Source organism: Sciurus vulgaris (genome assembly GCF_902686455.1).
Source record: "Sciurus vulgaris genome assembly, chromosome: 16".
Taxonomy (NCBI): domain Eukaryota; kingdom Metazoa; phylum Chordata; class Mammalia; order Rodentia; family Sciuridae; genus Sciurus; species Sciurus vulgaris.
In genome coordinates this window covers 23,895,935-23,921,222 of record NC_136477.1, presented here as the reverse complement: position 1 = coordinate 23,921,222, position 25,288 = coordinate 23,895,935, and the positions used below count along the sequence as shown (strand labels likewise).

At 44.2% G+C, this 25,288-nt stretch overlaps 1 protein-coding gene and 1 pseudogene across 2 annotated transcripts in view; one reads left to right on the top strand and one right to left on the bottom strand.

The window, feature by feature from the left end:
• Positions 1–25,288, top strand: part of LOC306647137 (uncharacterized protein) — a gene marked incomplete at both ends in the record, with an annotated part of 65,551 nt that overhangs the window by 10,785 nt on the left and 29,478 nt on the right. The gene's annotated exons all lie outside the window — the stretch shown is intronic.
• On the bottom strand, positions 3,419–9,174 carry LOC306646422 (large ribosomal subunit protein uL6-like; annotated as a pseudogene). The gene is made up of 3 exons: positions 9,047–9,174; positions 5,357–5,470; positions 3,419–4,823 (listed from the first exon to the last, which is right to left on the bottom strand). The product of its transcript is annotated as a large ribosomal subunit protein uL6-like (transcript).

The window sequence follows — 25,288 nt, the reverse complement described above, 5'->3', positions numbered from 1 at the left end:
AGTATTGATGTCTTGGTAGAAGAACTCAGAGCAGCGAGCAAAGATTGGGAGAAGATCAGAAGTGCTGGGGTGTGTGCGTGGAGGAGAGCTCTTATGGCAACAGGTAGGGTTTGTGGTCACCCTGTTGCCGGAGGCCAAGTGAGATAGATAAAGGCTGGCAGGTCCTTTGGGTTTGTTTATATGTAGTAAGTAGGCTTGCAAATATTTGTGGTTGTATCACTTGGTTTTCCATTGTTCAGAAGAAATGTTGGCTTAGCCTAGTAAACCCTCTATAGCAACCTGTTGGGTACAGGAGTTCTGTTGGTGCTTGTTCCATTTGTCAGGTTTCCTTGCCAACACATCTAGGCTGTCTCTCAGAGGTGTTTATATTTTATGGATTCCTGAAATTAGCGAGCTCTGACAGAGAGTTTACTGTATCTTTTTGTGAGTTTTTTTTTTTTTTTTTTTAATATGACTTACTTGAGATTTTACAGTTTGCACTCTCGGAGCTATAGAATCATGGTAAAATTAGAGAACTCGGACATGGCCTGTTTGAGCAAGGAGACCTCTGCAGTCCCCTTGAGAATGGAATAAAATAAGAAAATCGCACACCACCAAATGCTGAGAAGGGTGTGGAAACAACTGCAAGTGTCACACACCATGTATAAAGAACAGCCACTTGGAAATCTGTTAATGTTTATTAAAGTTGAATATGTCTTTTGACCCAAAGATTGACAAGTAATCAACAGAAACAAGCAATTATATGTACCTAGTTCATAGCAACTTTACTCACGATAGTCCTCAACTGGAAACAACCCAGATGCCATCAGTGGGTGACTCTATAAACAAATTGTGATGTAATCACATACTGGGGTATTACTCAGCAGTGAAAAGGAGTGACGTGCTAATACATGCAACCAGTGAATAAATGTTGTAGACAAAATGTTGAGCAAAAGACACCACACATAGAAGTTCACCTGTGTGACTTCAGAAACAGGCAAAGCTTTCCTTCAGTGATGGAGGCCAGGAGTGTGGTTATATATAAAGTGCTCCGACAGTGTAAGGTGTATGTGTAAGTAAAAATTAATTGGGTTCAATGTGCATGAAAATGAAAGGTTCTAGTGGATTTGTCAACTATCAGATAGAGGTGCAAAAGGATATAAAATATTTCTTCCATGGAATCTCACTATTTCTGACTTGTGGATCTTCATCCAACTTACCCCTTGAAGGCATTTAGAACAGACAACCCTGGTAGATGGTTTTTGAGGCAGCTGTTGTCCAGTCTTCAGGGTAGTTAATGAACCTGGGTATTGTCTGTCTGTCTTGGGTCTGCCCAAGGTGTATTGTTATCATGGTCCAGGGCTAGGACTCCAGTGAAGCTATTGAAGACACTTACCTAGGGTACAAAATTTAAGGGAGGGTATCATATCTCAGGAATTAAATAATTTGTGTGTGTGTGTGTGTGGTGTTGGGGATCAAACTGAGGAACTTGCTCAGGGTAAACATGCTCAACCACTGAGCTACACCCCTAGCCTGAGATAAGTAATATTTTAATGCATTACTTTAAAAACCCTAAGTGCCAAAAGATCCATGATAAATAAAATCAAAAGTTGAAAGACAGAATCAGTATTATGTATTTTCCTATTGTGTCAGGTGCCACTATGGCTGGGCAGGGCTCTGTCGTGGGCCTGCAGATGGAGCCAGGGGGAATCTCAGACTTGAGAAAGAGGGACTTGACCTGGATGTGAGACCTAAAAAGAGGGGAAAGACAAAGTTGGAAGGACAAAGACTGAAGCTATAATTGATTATGGGAAGGCTTCCAAGATTTTATGAAGGACAACAACTGTGCTGCAGGGGGATCTTCTCAGTGTACTAAACATTCGCGGGAATGACCTATGAAGTATTTATGGTAGCTCTTAAATACCGGAATCTTTGTCTTTGAATTTTCACAAGTTTTGTAGCTTTCACAGCAGGAGTGATTTATAACTGATGTTATAAAACAAAGCATGGAACTGTTAAGGCTTGCATGACTTATTTAGATAGCTTATTATTATGGTATTAACAAGGAGTGAAACACCCACTTTCAGTATGTAACAGTGTTTAGCAGTAGGGAAGGTTAATGATTGCCCCCTGCTAACTCCTGTGTGATTGCTATTGCATAATTACCTGTAGACAGGAATGGAATTTAGTAATTTGTTAACCTCAGCACCGCACCCCTACAAACCCATCCACGCTATTGCTTGTCATCGAGTGCGGGCTTTGAAGGGTGGCCACCTTTGTCTTCTTCTGGTGAATAAGCCTCATGTTTCATATCCACTTGGCTCTTCCTGGCAGTCAGGATGTGTTGCCGGGACTGAGTGTGAGAGATCCCAGGTTTCTCAGCTCCTCTTCCAATCGCTATGGAGACAGCCAGCATCAGTGCCAATTGGAGTCTCCTTTTGGCACTTCCAGCCCGGCTTCCCCTTAGAGGCTGAAATTCTTCCCCATTCCATGCTAAGGTGCAGGTTCTTAAAATGCTAGCTGGTCTTTCAGAAGTGTACTGTGATGGGACTTCGTTTCAAAACTTGCACCAGAAAGGGTTAAAACTTCCTGGCTGTGAGCCACTCCTTTGTTGACCTCCCGCCCCTTCCCTATTTTCCCCTGCTCCCTTTCCTCCTAGCAACACTTCTCCCTGGAAGGGCTCCCTGTCTCAGACTTGCGTCCTCAGACCTGGAGTCACCAGTGCTTTTGGAGGGGCCATACCCTGGCAGCAGGGCCCACTGGGGACACACTGGCCTTTCCTTGCATTGTGGAAAGGGTTTTTCTTAGGAACTCCATTTCTTGAATAGATAAAAGGCTTATTCAGATTTTCTAGTTGTGAGTTTTGGTAAGTAGTCTACCTCAAGGACTTTGTCCATGTCATCAGTGTTGAATTAATTGGTATAACTGTTATCCTTTTATTTCCTCTAAGATCTGTAGTGATGTCCCCACCTTTTATTTCTGATATTTGCCTTTCATGATAAGGACATGTCTGTTCAGAGGAACTGCTGGATCTGAGTAACGTAGCCCAGGAAAGTGGGTGGGAGTGGTTTCTGGAAGGGAAGAATGGAGGCCCTGGGGGAAATAAAGCCTGACGGGGGAGAGGAGAAGGCGGGCCTTTCCCGGTTGCCTCCTTTCTCTGGAGGAGCTGCCAAGGAAGGAGCAGTCACATGGGCGGTGAGCTCATTCGACTGAGGACACCAGCTGTGCTATTATTAGGGCTCTTAGAGTCCGCAGCAGATGTTCTTAGGCGGAGTTCCAGGCTTGTTCACTTCCCACATATGGTATAAGTACAGTACGTGGAACAAGAGGGACTCTAACCAGCAGCTTCTCCTTGAGACACATCACTCTTCTTCCCAGGACTGTTCCGGCCTCTCTCTTTCTGTGCTTTTCCTCTGTGTCTGTCTCCTATCAGTCTTTGTTTTACTGCCTGCTGTTTTTTCACTTTCCCCTCTATCCTGGGGCTCTGTCTGGCTTGCTCTTGGTCTCTTCCTTTCCATTCTGTCTTTTCCCCACTCAGTCCCTCTTTCTCTGACCTTCCCTGCTTCTTCCTCTATTTTTCTGTGTGCTCACTCTGTCTCTGAATCCACATTCTATTCTACTTCCTCTTTTGATCAGTTAAGGCCTTTTCATTTAACCCCCTGTGGAACTACAGCGGGTCATAGTGGGACATTTAACCTTACATTAAAAGGGAATCTTGGCCTTTCACAGAAAGTGTAAGGAGTGTAGGTAAGTCTGAGGGTGGTGTGCACTGGTGACGTTTTTGACAAGGACTGTTCTGAATTGCATGAGTGGTGGCAGCTGTCCTGTAGGACTTTAACCTGAGCAGACTGGTGAGCCAGCCAGGGTCACAGATGATTTTTGCACACCAATTTGTGTCTTGTTAAGTTGACTGATCGCCTCTCTTGCCGCTGTTGGCCTGATTCTCATTGATCAGCTTTATCAGAAAACTTCTGCCCCACCCCTCTCCTCCCTTTTAGAGGAACTACATGTCTTAGAATCACAAGGTACAATCAATGTCAAGTTAATATAAATTATTGCTCTGGGGTACTAAATATCTACAGAAAATGGGCTGTTATGTGAGAATAGTTCAGTGAATAAAGCTCAGAATGCTGGCAGCTTCATTATGGAAAGTTTCCCTACTTTCTACTTTGAAGTGCAGATATATACATATACACATATACATGTACATATATGTATATTTAAATAGAGACCTTTTATTGCATCACTGAAATATCACATTGACTCCAGGACTGTGGCTGGATAACTCTTAGCTCTTATTCATCAGCCCGACACATAAACAGCATCCAAAATTTTCTGATATCCTTGTTTTTCACTGTTGTGACTTGCTGAATTAAAGCAGCTGAGTTTGAAACAAGTTCAATGTCATTTCCTTCAAGGATTAATTTGTCTTTCTGAGCTTGAGACACTGAGCAAGCAACAACTGTCCTCATCTGAACCCTGCGGATATATTTTTCACCCAAGAAATTTCAGATTTCAATAGGGACCCATTCTCCTGAATAACAGCATTGATGGGGAAGTGAGTGCTCACAGACCTCATCTAGTAACGGAAGCCCAGTGTGACACCCTTGATCATGTTCTGTACACGACTACAGATCATCCGAACAGTGGCCAGTTCCTTCCTATTCCCACCATTTGTCAACCTATAGCTCTTCATTTTCCTTTCCGAGGAGGCGGAGTGTCTACAATGATATGATTGAATCCCTCCTGAGGGTTCCTCTTGGGCCCTTCGCATAACTGTGTGTCCCTTCGGAGTAATGTCGACATTTTCTGGTATGTCCACAGTCCGATTGCTGAGAATGGTCCTTCATTCTCACAGGGATGTGGCACAGAGCCGAAGGGCAGATATTTTGATGTTATTTTGTAACTATGACAAAATTACCTGATCATATTTATATTTCATAAATAATGAAATAATACCTGCATATGTTAGGGGTAGTTCTTCTAATATAAGTTGCAACTGTCAGAAACACATTTTAGGAAAACCTTCTGTAATCTGGGCATTTTTCTTCAAAAGGAAGTAAATATATTTATTTTGGAAAAACACTTTGGGATTTAAAACATTGTTGTTTAACGTTGTTAAAAAAGATTAGGAAGATAAAAATGTCAGAAACTTAACACTGTAAGGTCAGCATGAGAAGAGAGATTCTGAACTGGGCAACTGAATTCAAGAGTTTCTTGCTCCTAATTCAAGAACAGCCCTTTTACTTCTTGACTTTATCTGGAGAAGTGGGGATCTTAAAGGAGGAGGTCTTTCTTGCAGCAGCAGCCACCCCTACTTTTTCAGACTAGTGGACGTGGGCACCAGAGTGCCTGGCTACCCAGGCAGCATGCTTACCTGCTGTATCCGGTGTATTTGCTGAGTGTTTTCTGCTTATTCCCAAAACATGTGATTTTGATTTCATAGGTCTTTAGTGGATAAGAACCATCTTTGATCGGAGTCAGGGGATTCCTGGCAAAATGGGTCGATGAATGATTGCTTAGTAAATATGGAATGGCTTTCCTGGGTCAGCCAGTATAATGTGACAGTGACTGACGCAGTCTAGTTCTTAGGGCAGATGAGAGACACACGGGTGAGTAACCCATGTAGGATGTGGTACCAGGTAGTGACTAGGGGACAGAAGTGGCAGCAGCAAGGTATCTCTATGGGGGTTATGGGACAGTGGGAACTGAATAGAGGCAAAGGGGCATGGGTAAATATGGAAGCCGGGTTTCCCAGGCAGAGCACACAGCACATGCAGAAGGCTCTGCAAGAAGACCAGTGCTGGCTAGAGAGTACAGAACTTCAGGAGAAAAGATGCGAGGGAGGCCCAGAGATGATCAGGGCAGCCACATCCTATTAGCTTGCTAAGCCTGGTAAGCAGTTGAGATTCTAATCTATGTGTAATTGAAAACTGCTGGAGATGCTGAGCAGCGGGGATGCCATCAATTGGTTGACTTTTTCTTTTTTTTTTTTTTTCTTCCTTTTTCTTTTTTTCTTTTTTTTTTTTTTTTTTTTTTTTTGGTACTGGGGATTGAATTTTGGGGTTGCTGTACCACTGAGCCATAGCCCAAGCCCTTTTTATTCTTTTTTATTTTGAGATAGAGTCTCTATAAGTTGCCCAGGCTGCCCTCAAACTTGCAATCCTCATGCCTCAGCTTCCTGAGCCCCTGAGATTATAGATGTGCACCACCATGCCTGGCCAGTTGATTGACTTTTTAAAAATGACTCCGTGTGGATCTGTGCCAGCGTAGGGGAAGCAGGTGGAAGTCTGAGAAGGGGAGTGGTGGTAGCTCAGTAGAAGGGTGTTATATGCCCTGGGGATGGAGGCTCAGGACAGCTGGTACATATGAGAAGTCCTGGTGGGGAGGGAGCCTTGTGTGAGACCCCAAATCTTGTAGACATTCTCCATGGAATTTGTAGAATCAGAATGCATTTGCATAATTTAAAAAATACTGGTGTTAATAGTCATGTGGTTTTTTTTTGGTCTGGCAGTTACCAGGGACTGCTTGGGGTCCAGTTGTATCAGAGAAGTAAGTGGAAGAATCTTCATCTCCAGGGAGAGTCAGAGGGTGCTCAGAATTGAGAATGTGTTTTCTTTTGTAGCTGAGAAATTACTTTTCTTAGCAGAAGTAAGATGGTAAATCTCAGACTTCATCCCAAATCAGTGGGCACAAGGTAATCATCAAATAGACTGTAAAGAGAAAAAGGGACCATGTGCTTCAGAACTTGGGATCAATGGCAGTTGATTGTAGGTAACCTCAGCTGTGTGAATTATCAGAATTGAGAGTTTTCTGAAAATTCTTGGACTCGGTGTATGCCGTGAAATTTGCCAAGTCTGTGTCTGCGTACAGTGACCCATTTGAAATGTACTGCTTTTTAATTTCTGTTGTAAATTAGAGCATGTTTGCCTGAGGTGTGTTTCTAATTTCCTCATGACTTGGGTAACAGCAGCTTCCCTCATAAGGCTCGGGGACCAGGGAGATTATAAAAAGATTAAACAGCTCATCCAAGGCTCATCATTATCACCTTCACTCACCTCAGTGATCTGAGATTAGTTCCCTCTCTGCAGAGCTGCTGGCCTTGAGGACAGGGCGGGTGGGGAGGGCGGAGGAGAGAAAATCCTAACTCTTACTTTTGAGCATTGAGTGGAGTCCCAGCTGCTCCACCTGCAGGGCTATTTCCCAAGTTCTCTCCTGAGGTGTGTGCTGATGCTTCAAGGAGAAAGTGGCCCAGGTTGCCAGTGAAGAATCTGGAGGGGCTGGGGCTGTAGCTCGGTGGTAGATTGCTTGCCTAGCATGTGTGAGAGACTAGGTTCGGTCCTCAGCACCACATAAAAATAAAAAAGTGAAATAAAGTTATTGTGTCCATCTACAACTAAAAAATATATTTTAAAAGAAAAGAATCTGGAGCATGCAGTTCTCTTGGAGTGCGAAGTATTTGAGGACAAAATCAAGCTGCTTCCTGGTTGAGTATGTTAAGAATAATCAGCACGAGAGCTGGGCTCAAGTTTAGGATTGAAGTGAGTGGGATGTTGCCTGGTGATTGTGAATGTGCTGTTGTTTCCGAGGCAGGGGGCTGCAGGGCGGAGGAGCTACCCACTGCCCCCTTGCTGTCGATGGTCCTGGAAATCTCCCAAGTATGATGTGAAGCTCCAAGATTTTTAAAAAAATATAATTTTATTTTTATTGGCACATAGAAATTGGTACACACTTGGGGTCACATGGGGTGCAGTGTGACACTTTAATACATGTATACAATGTGTAATAATCAGATCAGAGTAATTGGCATTTTATCACCTCTGACATTCTTTCTTTGGTGTTGAGAACATTCTAAGTCCTCTCTACTAGCTATTTTGAGATACTAAATTGATTTTCATCAGCCATAATTATTCCTACTGTTCTGCAGATCATTAGAAGTTATTCCTTCTACCCAGCTGCTCCCTGTCCTGTCAGACCATCCTCTCTCCATCCCCCCTGCCCCACTCCCTTCCCAGGCACTGATGACCACTCTATTCTCTTCTTCTTTGGAAGCTCTAAGATTTGCTCAGATCCACCCAGAGGGCCTCCACCTGAAAAACAGCTTTCCCTCTCTAGGCCTTTCCATTGTGTCTTATTGACATCCAAATAAATTAATGCCAAATTATTAAAAACCAAATGGATGCGATAACCTCTTCACCCTTGTTTTGTCCTATCTCTTTTGTACCAAGACTGTGGCACTACTTTTTGACACCCTAAACCAGCGAGGTAGCTGCTGGGCTCCATAGAATGAAGCTCCATTGTCTTTGGGATTCAAACACCTGACTGCTTTGTTTGGGAAATGGTGGGAAGGAAGGGATTTTTTCCTGTTGCATTGTGATCAGGTCAGCCCTTTTGGAAATATAAATTCTGCACTGGGGCATCCCTAAAAGCTAATATTTTGATGTGTTTGCTCTGGTCCTATTAGCACATCGCACTCTGGGTGCTTGTTAATGGGCTCTGGGTAATTACTGCGGCCTCCATCGCAGGGAGTATGGCATGGGGAGGACAGCCGGCTCATTACCAGGCAGCTGGCAGCCCCTGGCCCCTCCTCCTTGGAAGTGCTGTGAGGCTCAATTAGAGAGGTCTTGCATGGGGATAAGCGATTGCTGGGGCATAAATAATGCAATCTACCCTGTCTGTCTGTGAGTATGTGGGGGCAGAGCAGCACTGGTATTTGGGAAGCTTGAACCACGAATTCTGCATCTGTCCATGTTTAGGCTCTGTGATCCTGGAAAGTTCTCAGCCAGCAAGCCTCAGTTTTCCATCGATACAAGAGGCCTGTGTAGCGTGCTTGTGGGGACCAGATAAGCTAATAAATATCTTTCTTGCAACACATAGCACGCATTCAGTGAAGGAGGAGCTTTGAGTGCCATTCCTTTGGGGCAGGTGACATTTTGTTATTTTGTGTTTTTCTTCCTCCCTCTGCACCCACATTCTCCACCTCTGTCCCTGGAGACTGGAGCATTTGACTCAAAATCATTCTCCTCTGACCACCTGCTGCATCACCCTGGGTTCTGATGATCAACACCTGACCTCCTGCTTTCCAGTGGTGGCCTCTCCACCTTGCTTCACCCACTGCCCCGAGGCACTTCCTGGATCCGTGTCATCTCCTGCAGTTGCCTGTCCGACCTCTGAAATCCTAAGCATGATCGCCATGCTCTCTGAACTCTACTCCTTCCAGCCCTCTGCACACATTGCTCGTCCCTTCCAGGCTCCTGGCTTCTCTCCCTGCCCCATCCTGTCATCGTCAAGCACCATTGTCCTTCCTTTGTGTACTTGGTAGAACTCTGCCTCTGCTTTCTAAGAGCTGCTGGAGAAATCACATAATCACCTATCACCTAGCATAGTGACCCCATAAACCAATAAAGCTAGGTCACAGGCTCTGCCCAGGAGAACTCTTGTTTTGCTTAGGCTTCTCTCCCAGCCTTGGCCACGATCACTGTCCTAGACTTCCCATGTCTTTCTGAAACACCTTGACCCCTGTTTGCCCTTTGCCTTTCATAAATTTCCTTAGTGTGCAAAGCCGGCTGACTTGCACCTTCCAGCCTGCTCCCCAGCTGGGTGCGAGCGTCATCCTGTTGGCCTGCCTCCCTCTAAGCAGAGAAGGGACCCTCTTCCTGAAGCTGATTTGTGTCACCGCTGTGGATGTGGGATCAGCACTGAGGATCAGCGTTGGTCGCCTCTGTCTCTTCAGCCTCATCTGACCTATGGAGGTTCATCCCACTGTCCTGTAATACACTCAATTCTCTGCCATCTTTCTAGATCTCGTTTCCCCCAGCCATAGCACTTCCCAATCTCACCAAAATGTCCTCTGCCTCCTCACCCTGGCCTTGTGGCCAACAGTGCCTGAAGCCCACTAACTCCAGCCTCAGCAGCGTGGTGGATCTGGTGCTCAGTCCAGGACACAGCTTCCACTCTGGCCCTCTTGACCTGACAGCACAGTCTGCGTCACTTTCATTCTTTTCTCCTTGAAACTCTTCCCTTGCCTTCTCAGTGTCTTCAACCTTCTGGTTTTCCTTCTGCTTCCACCACCTGCCTTGGTTTCCTTGTGGGCTTCAGGCTCTGCCCTCTTGCAGTCTTTGAACGTTGGTGTCCTTCACGTGGGTCCTGGTGCTTTGCTTGGCAGACTACCCCTGGTGATCTAACAGGGCTGTGTCTTGCTACCCCAGCCCAGACCTGTCTCCGAGCTCTGGACCTGTTTAATCACCTGCCTCCTTGAGCTAGTCAGCTTTCCATCACTTTAATAAAATACCTGAGATAATGAAATCAAGAGGTTTATTTAGACTCACAGTTTTGGAGGTTTCAGTCCTCGGTCAGATTGCCTATTGCTTTTGGGCCCAAGAGGAGGCAGTATGTCACTGTGGGTATGCATGGCAGAGGACAGTTTTACCTTATGGACAGAAGCAAAAAAGTGGAACAGGGTCCCCTAATTCCCTCTGAGGGCATGCTCTCAATGACCTGAGACCTCCCATCAGTCCCCATCTCTTAACGTTTTACCATCTCCCAATAACTCAGTGAGCTGGGGACAAAGCCCTTAACTTGTGAGCTTTTGGGGGACATTCCAGACCCAAACCACAGCCCTACCCTTTGCACCCTTTCATTGTAGGATACATAGGCACTGCCTGCTCACCACCACCAAGACTACCTGCTCCCTTAACCTCCTTCTCCAAAGAAAAGGATCTGTCTGTGAGCCCAGTCACATGGAGAGTGCCATTGACTTCGTTCAGCTGCTCAGACAGGAACTGGGACCTCTTCCTAATTCTCCTCCTGCTCCCAGCTCTCCTGTTCAGTAACCTCCCAGATCTCCCTGATTGCCCCGCTGGGCTGCTGCGCTGCTATAGTATTTTCTCTATTCTGCCGCTAAGATGACCTTTCTAAAGAGCAGATTGAATCCCATCACTCTCTTGCTTAAAACCTGTTCAGGAGTTCCCCATGGGGTCAAAGAGGCTGCTGCCTCTCCTCCCCTTGCTAAAGCCATTTAGAAGTTTTAAAATTTCCTAACTGGGCCGTACTCTCTCCCGCTCCTCCAGGGCTTTATTTCCACTGTTGCTTCTGCTCGTAGAACCTGCCCCTCTGCTCCCTTCCCCCTCCTTCTCTGCACAGATGTCTCTGGCATCCCCAGCTGGCTCCGACAGCCCAGCTAATTCCTACTCACCTTGTAGATCTGACCTGAAGTTGGCTGGGGAAGACTTCCCTGACCCCAGGTGACCCATTTGTGTCTGCAGTTTTCACAGTGGCCTGACATTGCTATTTTTGTCTGTGGCCTCTTGAAGGCAAAGAGCATTTCATTGGGACAGTAAGGGACAGGCAGATGGCCTGGCAACCTGGCATTTGGCACTTGACTCCAAGGACCATTCTTGCTTATATTTTATGGGGCAGAAGTTGAGATCATTCCTCTCAACAGATTTTGGATTCCACAGGCGAAGGGATTTTTGTTGGATTCATTTTCTGCTGTATTCTCAGCACATGTAGTGCCTCACAGGAGTACCTGCATATACTAGGTACTCAGTAAATATTTGTCAAATGGCTAAAGAGCAAAAGAGAAGTTTTTAATTTTCACTGAATCAGTTTTGATAATAGTGCTCAGAGCTTGGCCTCAGGACTGTCAGATGTAAGGTGCTTTGCCCCTCTGCAGGGGCAGATGGAAAGACGTGGGAAAGATGTGGCAGCTGGCCACTGGAGGGGACTTTTTCTGCAGTCTCTCTTTGCTCATTCCTCACACATTTGTGAATCTTTTAAAATCACAAGTTGTAACCACCAGAGCACTGTGTCAGGATTCCTGAATCATGAGATAGACCTGGCTGCGGACTCCATCACAGCTGGGGAAATCTGCCTATTTCTAGTCCTAAGAATTAAAGGCTACCCAGGCCCGATTGCATGCATCGGAATGCCTTTTAGCTTTCCAGGGAGTTTATAAAACTTTGAATTTAACCTGACCCGGTGTGGTAGACAGAAGTGTGGGACTATGGTGTGATATAAATGGAAGCTGCTTTTGTAATTTTAGGATTCAAGTCACATTTAGATAATGTTCTTTGTTGCTCACTCTTTGGACAAATATTTATGTTGTACCAATTTTATGTCCATTTTCTTGAATTTTTTTTTTTTTTTAAACAGTCCTGGGGATCAAGCCTTGTACATGCTGGGTGAGCACTCTACCTCTGAGCTAAGTCACCAGCACTTTCTATTTTATTCAGAGACAGGATCTCAATAAGTTGCCCAGGTGGACCTTGAACTTGCAATCCTCCTGCCTCAGCCTTCCAAGTCACTGGGATTATAGGTGTGCATCACCAGTCTGGCACCAGTGATTGTATTCCTTGGTTTATGAGTTTAATTTTAACACAGCCTTCTCCTTAAGTAGGACAGAAGCTGCTGGAGGTTAAGGGTCTCATCTGTGATGTTTCTTGTAGGTGCTCAGCACCTAGCAGTGTCTGGCACAGTTTTTGTTGAATGAAAGGCAGGCAGGGTGCTGGGGATGATGAGCAAAGGCAGACCCTGCATTGTGAGGTTTTCAGTCTGATCGAGGAGACGGACATGAATGCAATTTCACAAATGTCTGTAAAGTTGTAATTGCATGACAGAGGTTCTGTGACTGAGGCCACTGGCTTAGAGGACTGGTGAAGTCAGGGTGTTATCATTGAGCTGTAAGACTTCCTTATATATTCTCCATACAAGTCATTTAGCAGATGTATGATTTCCAGGTATTTTCAATGGGCTATCTTATCACTTTTTTTTGATGATAAAATTTTCAAATTCAATGAAGTCCTACTTCATTACTTGTACTTTTGGTGCCATATTTAAGAAACCATTGCCTAGAGTCCTATGTATTCTTCGAAGAGTTTTGTAGTTTCAGCTTTTAACTTTTGGGCCTATGATCCATTTCAAGTTAATTTTTGTGAGGTCTCTAGAGGTGTGACTATACTCTTTTGCAGGAGGTTTTCTGATTGTCCTAGCACCATTTGTTAAAAAGTTCATTCTTTATGCATTGAATTGCTTTGCTGAAAACCAAAATGACCATGAGAAATAAGTGTTTATTTTTGAGCTCTCACCTCTGTTCCATTGATCTGTCTGTCCTTATTCAGGTACCACGCCACCTTGATTACTATGGCTGTGTTTTAAGTTTTGAAACTGGGCAGTATGAATCCTCCACGTTTGTTTTTATTTATCAAGATTGTCTTGGCTATTCTAAGTCCCTTATATTTCCATATGAACTTGAAGACTAGCTCATTAACTCTTGTTTAAAAAAGAAAAAAGCAGCTGGGATTTTGATAGGAGTTGTGTTGACTATGCAGATAACTATCAAGAATATTGACATCTTACCAATATGAAAGAACATAAGATATCTTTGGGTTGGTTTAGGCACTGTTGCTTTTGGCAGTGTTCGTAGATTTTGGTGTACTCTTTTGATTGCATTTATACCTAAATATTTTATTCTTTTTGAATAATTATAAGCAGAATAGTTTTCTTAATTTCATTTTTGGAATGTGTATTGCTAGTATATAGAAATACAACTGCTTTTGGTATATTGATTTTATATACTGCAGCTTTGCTAAACTTGTATTAGTCCTAATGTTTTTTTGTCTTTTTTTTTTTTTTTTTTTTGGTTGGTTCCTTAGGATTTTCTACATATAAGATCCTGTCACTTACGAATAGAGGTGACTTCTTCCTTTTTTAATGTGTGTGGCTTTTCTTTCTTTTTCTGCCCCATTGCTCCGGACAGAACCTCCAGTATGGTATTGACTAGATGTGGCCAGAGTGGGTGGATGTCTGTGTCGTGTTCCTGATCACAGAAGCAGAACATTCAGTCATTTTACTGTTGAGTTCAATGTGGGCTGTGAGGTTGTCAAGAGACCTCTGTATTGGGTTAAGAAAGTTTTCTTCTATTTCTGGGTTATTGAATGTCTTATCCTGAAACGGTGCTTAATTTTGTCAAAATGCTTTTTTCTACATTTATTGAGGTGGTCATACATTTTTTTCCTTTTATTAATATGATATGATTAATTTCACATTATCATTTCATTGTTTTTATGTTACTTTTTCAGGACTTTCATTGTGTGAAAAAGTTTTTCTGTTCAATGAAATAGAGAGTTCTGTGTAGAAATTGCTTCTGCTTGCAAATTGTCATTTATTTTCCAAAAGAAATGAACCCCTAAAAATGGTTGTTTCTGGGCTGGGGTTGTAGCTCAGTGGTAGAGCACTTGCCTAGCATGTGTGAGGCACTGGGTTTGAACCTCAGCACCACATATAAAAAAATAAAATAAAGTATTATGTCTGTCTACAACTAAAAAATTTAGAAAAAGGTCATTTCACAGTATGTGGTCCAGACACATCACAGGATTACAATTCTTAATGTGAATGGTGAGTGGGCAGTTCCTTCTATTAGGGCTGATCATCTGTTGCCACTGCCATGATTACTTTCTCTAATATTTAAGTAGTCTCTGACTTGTGGAAATATTGCTAATCATACTGGATTCCTTGTCTCTTTTTGTTTTTTGTTTTTTTTTTAAGAACAATACGTTTAATACATTCACAGGATTCCAAGTGAAAACCATACATGACTCATGCTACACGTTTTGAGTCTTCCTTGGGCAACCGAAAAAACACAGTACTCAACCTGTGTGTTTTCATGACAGGAATATGAAATCTCATTTCGCCTTGTCTCTTCTTTTGAAGAGAACGATCCTGGCTTCTTATCAGAGGAGACTGGCCTCCTTCAGAATACATTGGAAACCGGATGCAGGGGCACACACCTGTAATTCCAGCTACCGGGGAGGCCGAGGCCTGAGGATCACCAGTTTGAAGCCTGTCTCAAAACGTAAAAAGGCTGGGGAGATACAGCTCAGTGCAGAGTACCTCTGGGTTTAATCCCCAGTACAAAAGCCAAAACAGAAACATTGGAGGGATCCTTTCATGGAATTTGATCCTGGGAACTCTGACTTTGAGAGGTCTTTCTAGCTTTTTCTCCCCTTTTGGGATAAGGGAGAGAAGAACTGCAGCCATCTGCAGGCTGAAACTCAGTTGTCATGGGCTAACTCTGTTATCATGGGCCGTCATGGGCAGCAGTGTAGCAACCGTTGCGGGACACTCAGCTGTCCCAGTCTCTTTTGCCCTTCCCTCTCCCATTCCCCTTCTTCCCCCCTTCCCCTCCCCCATGCCCTCTCTCCACCTCTTCCTCCCCCTTCTGTCCAGTCTTGCCCCTATCCCTCTTCCTCCCCTCCCCTCCCCCATGCCCCTCTCCACCTCTTCCTCCCCCTTCTGTCCAGTCTTGCCCCTATCCCTCTTCCTCCCCTCTCCTCCCCAATGCCCCTCTCTACCTCTTCCTCCCCCTTCTGTCCAGTCTTGCCCCTATCCCTTTTCCTCCCCTCCCCTCCCCCATGCCCCTCTCTACCTCTTCCTCCCTCTTCTGTCCAGTCTTGCCCCTATCCCTCTTCCTCCCCTCTCCTCCCCAATGCCCCTCTCTACCTCTTCCTCCCTCTTCTGTCCAGTCTTGCTCCTATCCCTCTTCCTCCCCTCTCCTCCCCAATGCCCCTCTCTACCTCTTCCTCCCCCTTCTGTCCAGTCTTGCCCCTATCCCTCTTCCTCCCCTCCCCCATGCCCTCTCTCCTCCTCTTCCTCCCCCCTGTCCTGACCCCTTCTCCTTTCTCCTCCTGGTCCCCTCTCCCTCTTCCTTTGTCTTGGGAACCCTTTGTCCTTGCTCTGACCCCATCCTGCTCTACCCCCAGCCCCCAGCGCCGTGAGCTGACCTCTGCAGCTTCTGAAGGATGCTGTCTTTGACTTTTTGCCTGTGAGTTTCCCCAACTCCAGACCCCACGTCTTGTTTTTGCCTGGGAGGTGGGGGCACCCAGGGGATCCCAGTTTTCATGGTCATAGACAGACTCTGTCTGCAGCTTTGACCTTTCAAAGCCAGCCTCTGGTTTCCAAGCCAGCTACTTGGTATTCCTAGTTCTCATGGTGGCCTGTTAGGTTGACAGGAGCCCCTGCCCCCAACTCCCTGAAGGGGCAGGGATTTGAAAGAGAACAATGCTTTGGCCTCTTAAGAGCACTTGATGACCTGGCAGACAACATTCCTCCTACTCTTCCAAAGGTCTGGTAGTTGCTAAGAGGCCACTTTTATTTTTTCAAATCAGTTTTTAATTTTATTAGAAATAAAGCATAATGATTGCTGTGGTCAAAGTTTAATATTTTGTAAATGGAAACTCAAGGATCCATAAGCTAGTTGTAGTCCTGTGTGCTGGTTTCTGGAAGTGGGTTGGTCCAGGGTGAGCAATGTGGCCCCCTGACCTGCAAGATCTCAGAAAACCACCTTTCAGGTGGGTCCGGGCCCTAAGTTGACTTAGATTTGGACCTTAAAATGGATATTGGAATTTTAAATAATGATTTTTCACTTCTGCTTCTGAGTCTAGGCCATTTCCATTAGTTTTCCTTTTCTGTTTTCTTTAAGGATATTTGAATACTGTCTGTCTCTGTTTAAGAGGGCAACTTTCCTAGAAAGTAGAGTCAATAAATTGGATTTGTAGGGGCTGGGCGCCAGAGCCAGACTGCCCAGCTTCAAGGCCATCTGCACACTCTCCAGCTGTGTGGGTCCTGATGTGGGTGTCCCTTCATCCCTTCATGGAGTTGAGGATGGGGATGTGCAACAGGTCCAGTGCTTATTAATACCCTCTACCTATTAGTTATTAAGATGTTTGAGTCAAAAAGGTCAACCACTGAGAGCCAGCAGCTCTCAGTGCCAATTTTCTTTATTCTCTTTCCTATGATCGTTTTTTTCACTAGAATTACATGATTTCTCTGGATTTTTAAGTTATTCCAGTTTCAGAAACTACAACTGCAAAACCAGCTTACTTACTTAGAGTGACCAGCTGATGCCCATGTGTTTTGTAAAGATACATATATTTTTAATCAGGAAATAGGACGTGGCAATTTTGAAGCATGACAATTACAATTTCTGTAAGCACGCACAGGAACTGGATTTTGGAGAGTGGGAGAGGGGGGCATTTGCTGGACATGCAGTCCTCTGCCATGGTCGGGGCTCAGACTGATCACTTGGAACCTGGTGGTACAGTTCTTCCCCCAGTCTGCAGTTGTTCTGGGATCCTCAGGCAGAGCCTTCTGACTTCTTCCCTTAGCCAAGACTCCTCTACCTGAAAGGGTTAGAAATCAGGCTGTTGTGTTTAGTAAATCAGATTCTACATAATCTACTCTTTATTCAGAGGGACTTCCCAATTAGGGCCTCTGCTGTAATTTCTTATTAGCATGTAAAGATAATTTTTAAAAGTCTGGCTATTTGAGCTTTTTGATTGTGTGGACTTTGGATAATTAAGCAATTTATTATGTTGTAGAAGGGGCAGGCTGTGACTACACATCTGGGAACCTGCAGAACTTCTCTCTCTCCCCACTGTCATTCTCTCTCCTACGTCAGCGTCTGAGCCAGCAGTATGTGTGTTCTGGGGCAGAAGTCCCCAGATTGATGGCAAACAAATGGGACTTCTTGGTAGCAGATCCAAATTTGGAACTGGAAGCTTTCTGATCTCCATAATCAGGGTTTTAACTAAGTGACTTTTGTAGTTGTGTTTCTTTTTTTTTTAATTTAAGTTTGCTGTAAAGCATATTTGTGGGGAAACACACATGATTTTTTGCACCATTCAGGAACTCCACGTTGACTCTCAGAAGGCCATAGCTTGAGAAAGGTAGGCGTAGGGGTTGAGTCTCTGAGGCAGGGTGGAGGTAGAGGAATGAGGGTCTGTGAGGGTCTTGGTGGCCCCTCTGCTGTCTCATCTGGCTCTAGAAGAGTTGTCCTATTTCATAATCAAGAGCATAAACAGCAGGAGCCTGTAGTTCCTTTGGATCTAGTATTGCTGCTCCTGGGAAGATGGAATTCAGAGGATGTCTAGAGTGCTTGGAGCCTTTCTGAGAGGGGAAGATGAATCAGTGTGTTTACAGTTGAGTTTGATTTAGACTAGAAGGCACAGTGTCTGCCAGGACTTATAGTACTTGTTTCAGGAGGAAGAAATGTATAATTTTTTTTTCCCTGTAAGACTAACCCCTCATCATAAACCCATAAAGTACTAATGGGGTCATATTTCTGTTACATATTTATATTTTAAGTCTCTTTTAATCTGTAGGTTTCCCCCTTGTATGGGTCAGCTTTCCATCACTGTAACAGAATACCTTAGAAGAACAACTTAAGGAAAAAAAGGTTTATTTTGGCCATGGTTTCAGTCCATGTTTGCTTGGCCCGTTGCTATGGGCCTGTGGTGATGCAGAACATCATGGCAGGGAGCACATGGCAGAACAGAGCTGCTCACCTCGTAGCAACCAGGAAGGAGAGAGAGAGGGAGGGAGGGGGAAAGGAGAAGAGGGGAGGGTCTTCCGGGGACCAAATACACCCTTCAAAGACACACCTCTAGTGACCCACTTCCTCCAACGAGGCCCTTCCTCCTCAAGTTTCTATCACCTCCCAACAGCACCACCAGCTGGGGGCTACATTTTCAACACAGAGTCTTTGGGGTTATTCCAGATCCAAACTATAACACCCCTTCATCCCTTTTGCTTGTAATTTCTCCTTTGAAGAACCTGACTTTTGGACCTGTAGTTAACCATGGGTCTGAAGCAACTTTTCCTTTGTGTGTAATCATGTCACAGTTACTCTTTGCTGCTGTGGTTCTAAATCATATCCTGACACACAGGACAGGGTGTTGATTATATGTATGTGGTTGGTAATTGGAGCTGAACCCCAGGATGAAATCACCTACCCTCAGAATTCCAAGGACTGGGCTCTGCCCTCTTTCACTTCGGTGGTGGTGTCAAGAAGTTCTTTTCCTGTTCTGTTTTGTGGCAGCCATTTTCTTTTCTCTCTGGAAGTCTGAGGATGCTCTGTGGGACTTTTAAAATTCATTATGCTGGGCATTAGGTGGTCCCTTCCTATCTGGAGGTTCTTGTTCTTCAGTTTTAGGGAGGTTTCTTGTATCATTTCTTTGGTAATTGCATTCTCTCCTTTTCCCCTCTTTTCTCATTCTGGAACTCCTCTGGGACTGGACCGATCCTTTATTTTTCTTTTTTCTCTAGTCTTAATTCTAATTCATTCCCCACCCCCTCCGCCTTTAGAATACCCTTAGCTTTATTCTCAGTCTTTTTAAATTTAATTTTCTTATTTTTGCTATCAATTTTTCAATTTCCAAAAGCACTCTCTTGTGGCTTCCAAGAACCCCTCCCCTGTTTTGGAATAGTGTCCTATTTCTACTTTCTGGATACAGTGTCTTCTGTCTCTGAAAGCATCAGTGATAGTTTTTTGAAGTGTTTTTCTGTTCTCTGCATTGTCTCTGTTTCCTGAGGTCCACTTTTCTGTTTGCTTGGCTCTCTGTCTGCAAGTTGAAGACTTTCCTCAATGTCTGGTGGTCTTTGGTTGTCCACATTTGAGAGAGCTGGTTAGAGCTGTGCATATAGAGCGGGGTTTGTGACTCTATGGCTGTGTTACCAACAATTAGGCACTTAGCCTTTTCCACTGGGACCCTGAGCATCTGTAGATTTTTTCTCTTGGACTAGTGAGTTTCTCAGGAGGACACCCTCTAATCTCTTGCCTGGATACTTGCTGGTGTTCTACCAGCTGAGTTGGGCAAGGGAGCTGGGATTGAGGGGGCTTCACATGTAAAATGTATACATTTACATATATTCCTGTTTTCAGTCCACTTTCAGTCCTTCTTTTCCCTCACTCTTCTACCCAGTGCTGTGGATGGACCCAGGACCTCATGCACGCTAGGCAAGTGCTCTACTGTGGAGCCACACCCCTGGCCCCGGCTTGTCTTTTTTGTGTGTTTGGTGTTCCAGAACTCAAAGCTTCCGTATTTCTCCCTCTCTGACTCCAGTCTCTGCTGAATGATTGTGCCTGATGTTTGGGGAAGGTGAAGAAGGTGTTTGGGAGCTGGGATGGTGTCACGGTGCTCATTTATATGAACCTTTAGCCAGTCTCCATTTTCAGCAAGCGTGGTTTTTCCAAGTCCTGAAGCTTCTTGTTCCACTAAGGCAGTTAAGGTTTTATCTAGCTGATTTTCATCTTCTAAAAATTTGTTAACATTTTTCATGTTCTCTTGTATTCCATTTTCCTTGTCCTGGTAGGTTTGTTAACATCTTTTAAAAACTCCCCTAAGGGTCTCTTGTGAGATTTAGGGAAGTGAAGCTGAAGAACTTCTGACTGACTTTTTTATTTAGAGGGAGAAATTTTTGATTTTATGTGCAGGAGAGCTGACATTGTACATTTAATCTCATGGCAACTGCTAGCTGATTTTTGGCCTTTCCTTTGATAATTCATTAGGCAGCTTCTGTTCTATGCCCAAGATGGGAAGGAGGACAGCCTGCTCAGGGAAATCCCTGCCTTCTCATTTTCCACCAATGTGGGGGTTGTCCTAACCCTGTTCAAAGGTCAGGTGCTCTCTTGTGGGGACATCCCCTTTGCTTTGTCTTCAGCCTGGGCCAGTCTCTGCTGTCTGCTTGCTTGCTTTGTCTCTGCTCTCTCCTCATGGGCCGACCTGAGCTGCTGAGGGTCAGTCTGATGGTTCTATGCCTGCATGAACTGGCCTCCAGAGGCTTAGAGAGGATAGTAACCCTTCAGACCTTGCAGCTGGATGAGCCATTACAAGAAAGAAGAGAAGGAGAATTGTGGGTGGTATATGTATGTGACATTAAGGTTCGGAGATCTCTGTCCTTTAAGTCACAAAAAACAATGGAGGTCTGGCTGCTTCATCCCCAGTTCCCAGAACACAGTCCTCATGGCTGTCCAAATGTGTATGACTGAGATCGTTTTTCTTATTAAACTTCTCTCTTGTAACCCCATTTTCTCTACTGCCCAGTGACATCCCGGTGACTCACTTAGTGATTTGAAGCCCTGTGCCCTCGTGAAGCGATAGCTCAGCATGTACCCAGCTTTTGAATGATTTGGTTGGTGGACTCCATCAGAATTAAGGAGTCATTAGTGCAGTCCAAACACACAATTTAAAGATGATTAAAAAATTAAAAGAAAAATACACCCTCCAGTTGGTGCTGTAAGGGGCATGGCCTCAGCCCTGTGCTCTGATGGGTTTGGGCTGTCAGTCTCTGAGGTGTGTGTGACTTGGAACTACTTGCTGGTTTAGAGCAGTGGCCCTCAGTGTGGTCCCCAACCAGCAGCATCAGCATCACCAGGGAACTTGTCAGAACCGCACATTCTTGGGCCTTACTCCAGACCTCAGAAACTCTGGTGTGGGGCCCAGCAGCCTGTGTTTTAACAAGCCTCCAGAGAGGTTCAGATGTGCGCTCACTGGATTAGATGACCTGACAGGCCAGAACAGAACTGTAGCCTTCCAGGTTGGGGTGGGGGGTTCCTCCCACCAAGCTTGAAAGGAGGGAGTGGTCGTTTCACTGGAGGCTTCTCCAGGGAAATATTCCTCCAGTGTGCTGTTTAAGGTCCCTGGTGCCATTGTCGAGTGGATTCAGCCTCTGATTTGGGAGAGCAGCCAGTGAAACCAGGCAGCATCATTCAGTCTTGAAGGAGAAACTAACTTCTGTTATTCCGCATCATATGAAGAAGTAACAAACTCCGAGCACGTGGATGCTGGCGATGATGGCAGTTGGCATTCCCGGGGCTCCTTCCAGTCTTCATTCTGTGTGCAGGACGCGTGCCTAACCTGACTGCGACCACACGCTAGGCCTTGCCCTGTATTGTGCCCTCCCTTGTTGTGCTAAGGAATGAAGGCAGTGAGGGCCTGAGGACTTGCATCTTGACTGACAGGGGCTGCTGTGCAGGTCCTACAGAAGTCATTTTCCCATGGCATTTGGAGTTGGTGCTCCAGGCTCATCTGGAACCTCTGGTAAGAGGGAGAGGTAGGGAGAGCTGCCCGAGCAGGGCCACTGGATTGCCATTTAGATTCCCTGACTCTGCAAGCTGGCTCAATGTTGCTTTTTCATGTGCTGCTGGGAATGAAGCCGTCTGATTCTTTCTTCCTGAACAATGGCTGTTTTTATGAGTTCTGGCTTCTCCCAGGCAATGTCCCGCACAATGAAATCTTTTCTTCTCCATTTGTTTAAGCCGGTGGACCTTATGGACTCTGTCTGCTTGACTTTTATCTAATGTTTACAGTTAGTGTAGTGTGATAGTGGAGCTGGGGGTTTCTTTGTGAGGAAAAAGAAGAGGGAGATGATATCTGCACCCCCCTTACCCTCACCACCAGAAAACAGACATCGTGTGAAAAAAAAAAAAATGCCACAGTCAGAATTAGAGATCAAGGTGGTAGCAAAGGAGGAGGGTGAAAGATGACCCCTGGGACAGGTGGCTGCCCCCGGGGGATGAGGAATGAGGAGGAATGAGGAGTACCCCATTTTGGGGGAGTCAGGTCTACTTTGTGTGGTCCCCCAAGCTGTGGTATGTGCTCCTTTTCAGCTCCCAGGCTGGAGAAATCCTTATCACAGGAGCCACTGCCTCCCCATCCCCACCCTAGGCCCAGAGGAGCTGGCAGAGACTGGTTGGCACCTGTTTGAGGACCTGCTCTGAGCCAAGGCCAAGCTGACCCTGACTGACCTGGCTGGTCAGGTGGAGCAGGCCTGAACTGGCCCTAAATGAAGAGGGTGTTCTGAATCCATAGACATTTGCTTTCCTCCTTCTCCCAGTGGAAAGGGAAACCTCAGTCCCCCTTCTCCCAAAGGGGTCCCTTTCCTTTTCCATGACTGGTGATGGATGGGTTTACTGCTCATCCCACACAATTCAGACCCAGGCTTGTCCTGCTGACAAGCTACCCTATCCTTGACACAAGCTTAAGCTGTGACAAAAGAATTTGGATACACAAAGGTCTACTTTTGATTTTAGTAGAAGTTTCTCGATACTTTGGATCTTCTTGATCTCCCCTGTTCTTTAAGACCAGCTTCATGGGTGTGGCCATTGAGTACCTGTTAAAGTTGTCATTGGGGTGTTGAGGATAATAGAAGACAGCTATCTGTCCTTTGATGGATCAGAAACTTAGGTCTTAGCAATGATGGGAGCCACGGGCAGGTCAGAAGATCAGAAATAATTCACCTCGTGCTATGGTATGGATAGGGTTTGAGTACGCTGTCCAAGGCTCTGTGATGGAGACTTGGTCTAGTCTATAATAAGGTGGTGATATGACAAATAGTGGGACCTTTAGAAGTAGAACCTAGTGGTAGCGGTCTTTAAGTCACTGGTGGAGCTGCCCTTGTGGGACATCTGAACTCTGTGAGAGCCACAAGTTGGGGCTTACAGCCTTCAAAACTGTGAGCCAAATAAACATCTTTTCTTTATGAAGCTATCCAACCTCAGGTATTTCATGATAGTAATGAAAAAATGGACTAACATACCCCTGGTTGCCTACTTTCCATGTGGCCAATTGTATAGCCAGGCCAAGAACCAAGGACGGCTTCCCACCTAGCCTCTTTTCCTGGAAGAAGAAGTACAGTATTCATTCTATGGAATATTCATTTATTGTTATTGTTATTATTATTTTAAAGTAGCTTTCTACTCTTACCACCATCATACTTTCAGCATGTTAAAATTTTGAAAATATTTTATGTATGGGTAGAAATTCTGTGTATGGTGGAAAGTAGAAATAACTCATTTTATTCACTTATACAACATATGACCAAGTTCAGCAAGAGATGAATCATTGCCATGATTATCTCTGAACATTTTTTAATATTGTATCAGTTGTGCATTGCCCAAAGACTTTTGAAACAAATACTTTTATTTATTTTTATTATTTATTTATTTATTTATTTTTTGCGGGTGCTGGGGTTGGAACCCAGGGCCTTGTGCTTGCGAGGCAAGCACTCTACCAACTGAGCTATCTCCCTCATCCCAATACTTTATTTTTAATGATAACACAGCAAAAATACTTTTTTAAAAAATGTTTTTTAGTTGTAAGTAAACACAACATCTTTTTATGTATTTATTTTTATATGGTGCTGAGGTTCGAACCCAGTGCCTCACACATGTGAGGCAAGCCCTCTACACTGAGCCCCAGCCCCAGCCCAAAATACTTTTTTTCTGATACAGGTCTATGAATTTTAGCACATGGATAGAGTTGTGTAACTAACACAAGCATACAAAATAGTTCTAATACCCCAAAGAAACTTTCTGTGCCTATAATATTCTATAGTTTGTATACACGATATTTTTTTTTTTTTTGTTTACTCATTCATGGATGAACTTTTGGATTGTTTCCACTTTTTGACTGTTATGAATAAAGCTGCCATGAATGTTCAGAGACAAGTTTCTGATTGGATGTAGGTTTTCATTGCTCCTGGTAATGAAATATCTGTAAGTGGAATTGCAAGATTGTGTGGTGACTCTATATTTAACCTTTTGAGGAACTGCCAGATGTTTTCCATAATAGCTGCACCATTTTGCATTCCTATCATCAGTAGACGAGAGCTCCAGTTTGTCCATGTCCTTGCCAGTACTTATTATTATGTCTTATGATTATAGACATCCTTCTGGCTATGAAATAAGTAGTACCTCATTGTGATTTTGATTTGTATTTCCCTGATGGATAATGATGTTGAACCTTTTTGTGTGTGTGTGTGCTTCTTGACTTGAAATTACTTCAGTTGAAATATATCTTGGCTAAATATTCTTCAACATATTCTTAAATTATTCAAAACAAACAACTCTATATCTTTTCTTCTATTGTATTGATTTTTAAATACTATTGAATAAGCTTAGTAAGTGATATTAGATTATTTAACCTAGGCATATACTAGCAATTATAAATTTAAAAGCATTCCTTTATTCTCTATTAACTTGGCAATCTAGGAAAAAGGTAAAAATTCCCACTTCTTACTGTACCAATTGCAACATTAAAGACTGCGGTTTTCATATCATAAGCTTTAAGCTCATGCCATGTTAGGATACAATATTGAGTAAGTTGGTATAGATTTTAAATTCATAGCATTTTTTTTTTTCTGGTCCTGATTATAATCATAGACTGCTCTGTATCCTTTTTAATACTTTTAAGCTTGGCCTTTCCATTTGCAATACTAGGTTTTTAAAAACAAGTCTTTTGTGAGACACAAAGTTAAGTACCAAAATTGCCTCAGTCAGAGGAGCCAATTCTATGTGGATTTGAACCAACCTGTAACCTGAGTCACTCAAAGCCACTATTAATAGAACAGGGGCCTCGTGAAGGGCACCTTCTGTGGAGACTTTGCGGAAGGAGCAACTTCCTGGCAGGGAAAAAGTCATGAAGATGGAAATAGGGCACCTGTGCATTTTAAGGTACAGTAATTAAAATCATTC